The following is a 9,814-nucleotide window of genomic DNA, read 5'->3' as shown; positions in this document are numbered from 1 at the left end:
CTTATACACTCAATAACAAAACAAAACAACAGTCGGCTTAAGAAATGGGCAGATGCCACGAATAGACATTTTTCTGAAGAACACATCCAGATGGCCAACAGACACATGAAAAGGTGCTCGACATCACTCATCATCATGGGAATGCACATCAAAATCAGTGAGAAAAAAGAAATCACCGAGTGCCTGGGTGGCTCAGTGGTTTGAGCCTCTGCCTTCAGCTCAGGTCATGATCTCAGGGTCTTGGGATCGAGCCCCGCATCGGGCTCTCTGCTCAGCGGGGAGCCTACTTCCCCCTCTCTCTCTCTGCCTGCCTCTCTGCCTGCTTGTGATCTCTATCATATAAATAAATAAATCTTTTTTTTATTTTAAAGATTTTATCTATTTATTTGACAGAGAGAGAGAGATCACAAGTAGGCAGGCTGTCAGAGATGTGCATGTGGGGGACATCCAGCGTGCTCTGTCCCAGCTGTGTGCCCAGAGTGGAGGGACCCGCAGCAATCTGTTAACTTCAGCCCAGGTTTGGTGACTGCCTTGCCACAGCCTCATCAGGGCAGCGCATTGGATCCCTCTGGAGCCTGCCCACCGGCCCCAGCTTGCTGCACCCCAAGGGGTGTTTCCCAGAGCTTTCCTGATATGGACCCCAGAGGCTCCAGATCTCGCCCTACAGTAGCGCCCTGACTCCTCTGCATCCCCTCCTGCCGGCCTTGGCTCACCCACACCCACACCCCGGGGCCCTCCCAGCAGAGATGCCATGGACACCATGCACTCCGTACAACATCGCCTCTGATCAAGACCCTCATTTCACAACAGAGGAAGTGCGGCAATGGGCTCGTGCCCACAGAATTAACAGGACTTCCCACACATACTTCGTCACCCGGAACCAGGGGGCTTGCTTGAAAAGTGGAACAGCTTACTGAAGACTGGGTTATAGCACGGGGTGGGAGACAACATCATGGAAGGATGAGAGGCTTGATATACAGAATGAAGGACTTCTTTGAATGAGAGTCCATTAGATGGCGCTGTCATCCCCCTGGCCAATATCTATGGGTTCTGGAACCAAGGGGGTAGAAGTAGGAATGACTTGGCCCATTAGACCTTACCCACTCAGAGTTTTTGCCTCTTATCCTGAAAAATTGGAGCCTACTGATTTGGAGATCTTGGTTCGCAAGTGAGGAATGGTCCACAAAGGGACACAAAAATGGTACCATTGAATTGGAAGAAGGGACTGCTACCTGGCCATTTTGGGATCCCTATGCCACTAAACCATGGGGCAAAAAAAAAGAGGGAGGGGGGCCCAAGCTACCGGCTCGAGTAATTGAATTGATGCTGATTCTCAAGGGAAAATTCTACTGTTGCTACACAGTGGAGGCGAGCAAGACTGTCTCTGGAACCTTGGGGTGCCTGGGTGGCTCAGTGGGTTAAGCCGCTGCCTTCGGCTCAGGTCATGATCTCAGGGTCCTGGGATCGAGTCCCGCATCGGGCTCTCTGCTTAGCGGGGAGCCTGCTTCCTCCTCTCTCTCTCTCTCTCTGCCTACTTGTGATCTCTGTCTGTCAAATAAAATAAATAAAATCTTTAAAAAAAAAAAAAAAGAGACTGTCTCTGGAACCTAGAGGATTCTCTGGGGGCATCTCAGTACATCCATGCTTCCCCAAAAGCAGGGCAATTAAGGACCAAGATCTTTTAAAATGAGGGTTTGGGTAACTGTACCAGGTAAAGAGCCCAAAGCACCAGAATCTCAGCTGAGGACAAGGGAAATATGGAATGGGTAGCTGAAGAAGGAAGCCATGGATATCAACTGTGACCTTGTGATCTGTTACAAAAGTGACCCGTTACAAAAACGAGGACTGTAGTAATTTGCATGTGTTTCTTTGATTCTTATATATATCTTTGTATGTACTGACCATTTTCTCCTTTTTTACTTCCCTTTTTATTTTATGTACAAATTGCAGCAGGTTAACTTTATAATTTAATCTTTAGGTAATAGAATATTTTGTGGAACCATGACTAAAATTGTGGAGTAATTACTATAGCCAGCTCTGGATACAGTGATGGTTAGAATTGTGTCTTCTCAGGGCACCTGGGTGGCTCAGTGGGTTGAGCCTCTGCCTTTGGCTCAGGTCATGATCTCAGGGTTCTGGGATCGAGTCCTCTGCTCGGCAGGGAGCCTGCTTCCTCCTTCCTCTCTCTCTGCTTGCCTCTCTGCCTACTTGTGATCTCTCTCTGTCAAATAAATAAAATCTTTAAATAATAAAAAAAAAAAAAAGAAGAAGAAGAATTGTGTCTTCTCATTGGGAGAGGGGTGAGAACATCACTTTTAAGGATAGACATATTTTATTGGTAGGACTATAACTGATAGGGAAGTTCAAATATGTCTAGAAGGACACATATGGATCCTAAGTAGCCAAGAAGATGAATTCTGGTATCTATTTTTTGCCTCGTGGTTCCAGATTCACCCTATTGATAATGGACAGGACTCAGCATTCGTTCCTCGAAGTGAGCCCGATTTTAGCTTTGTCAGTAGAGGGCACTGGAGGGACACTCGAGGAAGGAAAGGACTTGTCTTCTTGGCTGCAGGGAGCTCTGGTTTGCTCTTCCTTGCTCTGGTGCCCTGCCTGAGCACACGGACGTCAGGGACCATGGTGGGCGGGGGGGAGGGGGGGGGGAGAGCTCAGCGCCAGCTCAGCACCAGCAGTGGGCACTCCCTCGGCAACCTTGCAGGCTGGGTCCAGCCCCAGCGACTACTTTGCGGTGGCCCTCCTGGGAGGGAGGCTGCATGCTCCAGGCCTTGTCCCTGTGGCAACTCCCTAACTCTCTGCATATGCACCCTGGGCCTTTTTCACCTATGCCCCGGACCATTGTCCCAGAGCCCCCCAGGCATGGACTCCCTGTACTCACAGCAGTGCCGACTCCCTCTGCACGTCTGCTCACCAACCTCAGCCCTTCTCCTGGGAGGGTTGATTCGCGTGGCCCTCCACGCCTTGTGTGGAGGTCATGCATTCCAGGCCTCAGGCACACAGGACACGCTTAATTCCTTTGGTCACCTTACCAACAGTCTTGGCTCCCCTGTAGCCTAGAAGGTTGTTTCCTGGAAGCTTCCCAATGTGGACACTGTGGGCTCTGGGCCTGGGGCCTACAGGTGGTGTCCTTACGCTGCCCGTGCACCTGCTCACGGGCCTCGGCTCACCTGTGTCCTGGAGGGCTGCGTCTTGCCTGGCAGCCGTGAAGCAGCTCTGGTCTGAGCAAACCCGTGAACCTGTCTCCCACCTAGTGGGCTACAGTGAGGTCTGAACCCCGGTCTCAGGGTTGGGGGACCCTGCCAAGTTTGTCCTTTCTTGGGTACTCTCCCTCAGCCCTCAGGCACCTTTTTAGGTTTCTCTTTTTTTAGAATTCTCTTGACGTCTTTATAGTTACTCTTTTGTCGTAACTTTATAGTTAATTTATTAATTTATAGTAAACGTGCCACATTTAAACTACTGTATGATTTCTATCTCCTGATTGGACCTAGACTGAACCACCTTGTTACCTTGTTACTGATTTCTAGCTCGATCCCATTATTGTCAAAGAATGTACTATTTGTGCTTTTAAATTTACTGAGAATTGTTTTATGGTACCTACTGGCCAATATTCTGTGTACTTGGGGAAAAAAATTGCATTCTCCACTCCTATATGTTATAAAGAAATTAATAGGAAAAAAGACAAAAAGACTTTCCTTTTAACTGGGCACTATTTCTGATGTGCTCCATTCCTTTCTGAGAATCTGAGTCACCATCTGTCCATTCCCGTTTCCTTCAGGCCAAAGAATTCCTGAAGCATTTATTGTTGTGCAGAATTGCTGGCGGCTCATTCCTTGAGTTTTCTTTTATCTGAAAATGTCTTTATTTCATCTTCATTCTTAGAAGTATATTTTTGGTGAATGCTGAATTCTGATGATTTTTTTTTTAAACATCTTAGAGATGCTCTATTCTCTCCTGACTTCCAATTTTTAGTAAGAAGCCAGCCGTCAATTGTTATTCATTTCTGCGTGGTGTGTCTTCTCTTGATGTTTTCAAGATTTCCTTTCACCTTTAGATTTCAATGATTTGACTAGGATGCCCTAGAGGTAGCCTTTCTGTGTTTCTCAAGGTGGGTTCGTGCAGTATCTTAAATCTATAAATCTTTCATCAAATTAGGGTAATTTTTGGTCATTGCTTCCTTAAATATTTTTTCTGCCCTGTTTCTTCTCTTTGCCTTCTGGAACTCCAATTACAGATATGTCAGACTGTCTGATGTGATATAACTAGCCTGTGGAATTTTTTAAAAATCTTTTCCCCTCTGTTTTTCAGCCTGGGTGATTTCTGCTAGTCTATCTTCTAGTTCACTTAAGTTCATTGTTATCTCAGCTTTTGGTGTTAAATCCATCCATTTAATTTAAAACTTCCCCGTTACTGTCATTTTTTTTTTTAAGATTTTATTTATTTATCAGAGAGAGAGGGCGAGAGAGCAAGCACAGGCAAACAGAATGGCAGGCAGAGGCAGAGGGAGAAGCAGGCTCCTTGCCGAGCAAGGAGCCCGATGTGGGACTTGATCCCAGGACGCTGGGATCATGGCCTGAGCCGAAGGCAGCTGCTTAACCAACTGAGCCACCCAGGCGTCCCTACTGTCATTTTTATTTCCAGAATTTCTATTTTTCAAAAAGTATTTGTTTCTGTGCTGAGGTCACCTATCATTTTGCTGGGAATGTATTTTCATTGCTGCCTTAATATCCTTGTCTGTTAATTCCAATATCCGGCTCATCTCGATGTCCATGTCAGTTTTTAAGATTTTATTTGAGAAAGAGAGAGCACAGCAGGAGAAGGGGCAGGCAGAGGGAAAGGGAGAAGCAATCTCCCTGTTGAGCAGGGAGCCTGACCAGGAGGTGGGGAGGCCCAATTCGTGGACCCTGCGATCATGACCTGAGTCCCAGGCAGACCAGACACTCAACCGACTGGGCTACCCAGGCGCTCTCCATGTCAGTTTTGAATGTTAAAGTGTGGAGACTCTGGTTTCTGTTCCTTGTCTGCAAAGATTAATGTTCCTTTGGTTGCCTCTAGTGATTGGCCTGGCCGGATACACACCGGAGGCCACGCTTACTGGATGGTGGCTCCAATCTCAGCCTAGATCTTCTGTCTTTAGCTGAGTTGCGGTGAGTCTGCATCGCACATGCGTGGTGCAGGGCTTGGGCAGAGACGTGGGCAGACAAAATCCGGGGATTCCCACCTCTCCGGCTACTTCCCTTCTGAGATTCTCATCTTTCTTTCCCATGCCTTCAGTTGCCCTGGCTCGGTGCTCTGGTCCTGGGATTCTTTTTACCAGCATCCTGTACATGCCACTTTGCCTACTGCCAAGTTACGAGTGGCAGAAATAGGGAAGTTTCTCTGCGTGAATCTTCTCTTGAGAATGTGGACTGCCCATCAAACTCTCCCTTCATTCTGTTATCTTCAAGCAGCTGTTTTTGCACATCATGTCCAGACTTTACAGTTATCTGTGGAGGCGTCGTTCCCATAAGTTTCTAGGTATAGTTTAAGTATTTTATCTATTTCCTCCATGTTTTCCTCTATTTCATGAGTGTATCATAGTTTAAACCCCTTGTTTACTTTCTCCAATATCTGGATCCTTTGTTTCTATTTTTTTACTTTTACTCTGGTTTTAAATAATAGGACCTATCTCTTGACTTGCCAGTACTTACTACTAGATCCAGAGATTGTGTATAAAAAACAGCGTTTCTAGATTTTTTTCCCCACTCTTTTCTCTGAAAGGGAGATAGAAGGGGACTGATTACCTTAACTTACTCATGAACTCTATAGCTGGTGGAAGCAGCACCGCCACTTTGATAAGCATCAGTCTACCTGTTTCATCTTGTTCCTAGTGAGGAGCCCTGAGCTTTTTATCTGTTCAGCAGTTCCCTCCCGCCGGCAGGTTCTGAATTCTAATTATCAGCACTGTAAATCTGCCAAAAATTCTGCTCTGCTCTTCGGAGCTTTGCAGCTTAGCTTTTGATAACCTCTGGCCCTAAGATTTGGTAAATATCTGGAGGAGGTAATTGTTCTCTGTGTAAGCCTCCTTGGGTCCTCAGTTCTGTTTCTCCAATGTTGTAAGACAACCTGGCTCAGCAGGCTTCTGTTTCCTGGCTGTAACCCTCCATCTGAGCAAAGCCTGGATTCTTGGCTTCTTGCTCAAACCCAGAATCAGCAAATGCCCCAGGGAAAAATCTGCTGCAAACTGTCAGCTCCCTACTTTAGAATTTAGTATTAATCTCTCTACTTCAGAATTTTAGGTCCCTCAACCCTCCTTCCTTCGGTAATCCTCTGAGGCCCTTTAAAAAGTTGATTTTTATATTTTATCTGTTTTTTCTAGTTACTAACTGGAGCACTGGTCAGCCAGAAGCAACTCTGTCCTACTAAGTCTCTAAGCATTTGTAAAATGCTTTTCTTTCCTCTGATGGCTGACTGTCCCCAGGGAGTTAATTTAACATTCCATCTAAATACACATTCCTACAGCTAAGTGGGGGGAGGGGAGGCAAACGGTTTTATGGCATTTTCCCCCATAATCATAGCTGCATATAAAATATACACACATATCGTCAAAGATTTGAAATAAGGGGCGCCTGGGTGGCTCAGTGGGTAAAAGCCTCTGCCTTCGGCTCAGGTCATGATCCCAGGATCCTGGGATCGAGCCCCGCATCCGGCTCTCTGCTCAGCAGGGAGCCTGCTTCCTCCTCTCTCTGCCTGCTTGTGATCTCTGTCTGTCAAATACATAAATAAAATCTTAAAAAAAAAAAAAGATTTGAAATAAGTGAAATAAATGACTGGGACAGGACTGTGGCAAACTGCGTTTGTCTGTTTTTGGTAAAAATATTTCTGAAATGTTATATTATCTGTAAGAAGTATACAGGTAAATGTAGATTGTCGGGGGGGGGTGGAGGGGGAACTCAATGGCTGAGATACAACAGTGGGAAGATTAATTGCATAAACCTTTTTAAAGCTTACATTTTGTATCACATGAATATATTAACTATTAAGGAAATACACACACACACACCCCAGAATTCACAGGGCCCCAAAGTGCCACAAATATTTTGAAGAAACAGGCATTTGGTTGTTCTCACTAGCTGCAAAGACTACAAAGAACAATCTAGGCCAGATTCATTCTGGGGCACAGAAAATTTCATCTTCCCGAAACTGTTGTGAGCAAAGGGGAATATAACATTCCTATACAAGCTTTTGTGAAAAGTTCAAAGTTGGGCTATTTTTTCATGGATGTGGGTGTAGTAAGCATAGATGATGGTTGCTTTGTTAGGTTTTTTTAGATCACTTGTTCCAATTATAGGATATGGGGCCTTACATGGTTTATTTAACCCTGTACCTTTTCTTCTTAAGTAACTGTTAAAATCTTGAAAGCACAGCTGATTACCTATACAGTCTCTCTTTCCCCAGAACTTTATTCCAGTCCTTTAAACCAGGACTCAGTATACTGTGGCCTGTATGGGGCAAATCTAGCCTATTTTCACACAGCCCTTGAGCTAAGAATGGCTTTACATTTTTACATGGCTAAAAAGAGTTTAAAGAAAAATGTTGTGTGACACATGAATAGGATATGAAATTCAAATTCGTGTCCTTAAATAGTTTCATTAGAACACAGCTACATTCATTCACTGATGTGTCATTCCAGCTGCTTTCACATTCTGGCGCAGAAGCGGAGCACAGGCAGGACCCAGGCGGGCAAGTTCTGGTTCCAAACCACCACAGCAAAGAAATAACGCAATAAAGAGAGTCAAATCAATTTTTTCATTTCCTAGTGTACATAAAAGTTGTGTTTACACCATCCTATAGTCCACTAAAGGTTCACTAGCTTTAGGTTCTAAAAAAACTCTACATATATACCTCATTAAAAATTATTGCTGGGGCACCTGGGTGGCTCGGTTAGTTGAGCATCTGACTCCTGGTTTTGGCTCAGGTCCTGATCTCAGGGTGGTGGGATCCAGTCCTGCGCTGCATCAGGCTCCATACACTCCACGGGGAGTCAGCCCGAGATTCTCTCTCTCCGTCTGCCCCTCCCCACCGCTCTCTCGCTAAAAAAAAATAAATCCTTAAAAAAATTAAACTGAATTGGGGCGCCTGTGTGGCTCAGTGGGTTAAATCCTCTGCCTTTGGCTCGGGTCATGATCCCAGGGTCTTGGGATCGAGCCCCACATCGGGCTCTCTGTGCAGCGGAGAGCCTGCTTCCTCTCTCTCTCTTCTCTCTGCCCGCCTCTCTGCCTCCTTGTGATCTCTGTCAAATAAATAAACAAAATCTTTAAAAAAAAAATTAAACTAAATTAAAAATAATAAAAAATAATGGACATTGGGGGAGGGTAGGGGAGGGTATATGCTATGGTGAGTGCTGTGAATTACGTAAAACTGATGATTCACAGACCTGTACCCCTGAAGCAAATAATACATTATACGTTAATTTTTAAAAAACAATAAAAAATAATTGCTAGGGCAGCCTTGGTAGCTCAGTTGTTAAGCGTCTGCCTCTGACTCTTGGGGTCTTAGGATCGAACCCCGCATTGGGCTTTCTGCTCAGCGGGAAACCTGCCTTACCCTCTCCTACTCCCCCTGCTTGTGTTCCCTCTCTTGCTGTCTCTTTCTCTGTCAAATAAATAAAGTCTTAAAAAAAAAAAAACTGCTAAAAAATGCTAACCATATCTGAGCTTTCAGTGAGCTGTAATCATTTTTTTAAGATATTTATTTATTTGACAGAGAGAGTGAGCAAGCACTAGTGGGGGGGGGCAGTCGGCAGAGGGAGAAGTCGGGAGAGGGAGAAGCCGACTCCCCGCTGAGCAGGTAGCCTGATTCAGGATTTGATTCCAGGACTCTGGGATCATGACCTGAGCCAAAGGCAGACGCTTAACTGAGCCCCCCCAGGAGTCCTGAGTTGTAAACTTTTTGCTGGCGAGGGTCCTGCCTCAGTGTCGCTGCAGCTGCTTCCCGTGAACTTGTATGTTACGGCAACTGCTGCTTTCCTTGAACCTCATGACCCAGCCTCCACTAGTTTTGCACTTTTCTTGGGCACCTGCCCACCCCTCCCAGCCTTCATAAAACTGGAGTTTGGGCCTGGCTGTGGGTTGCTAGGAATGGTGATGCTGGTTTGAACTTCTACCCAAACCACTCAAACTTTCTCCGTATTAGCAACAAGGCTGCTTTGCTTAGTGTGAACGCTAGAGCAGCGCTTCTAATTTCCTTCGAGAAATTTCCTTTGCATTCACAGCTTGGCTGTTTGGCCCAGGAGGTCTACCTTTCGGCCCATCTTGGCTTTTGACTTGTCTTCCTCAGTAGGCGGTCATTCTAGCTTTTGATTTTAAGTGAGAGACACACAACTCTTTCTTTCACTTGAACATTCAGAGACCATTGTAGGGTTATTCACTGGCCTAAGTTCAATACTGTTGTATCGCAGGGAAAAGGGAAGCCGGAGGAGAGGGGGAGAGACAGGGGACAGCCAGTCGGTGGAGCAGTCAGATGCTGAACATCTATGGCCTAAATCTGCTCTATAATATGGGCGTGTTCATTGTGTCCCCCATAGTTATAACAGTAACATCAAAGAACCCTGATCACGGAGCACCATTTTAACAACTATAATCACAGTGAAAAGTTTGAAATGGTGCAAAAATTACCCAAACGTGACAGAGACATGAAATGGGCAAATGCTGTTGAAAAAGAATGGCACTGACAGATTCACTTAACAGGAGGGTGCCACAAACTTATTTCTAAGAAACACAGTTTCTGTGAAGTGCAAAGCAAGGTGCGCAACAAAGAC

This window comes from Mustela putorius, unplaced genomic scaffold, assembly GCF_011764305.1.
Source record: "Mustela putorius furo isolate JIRA1106 unplaced genomic scaffold, ASM1176430v1.1 tig00000127_pilon_pilon_pilon, whole genome shotgun sequence".
Taxonomy (NCBI): domain Eukaryota; kingdom Metazoa; phylum Chordata; class Mammalia; order Carnivora; family Mustelidae; genus Mustela; species Mustela putorius.
The sequence above is the reverse complement of the archived record's forward strand: the minus strand, read 5'-3'. Positions refer to the sequence as shown.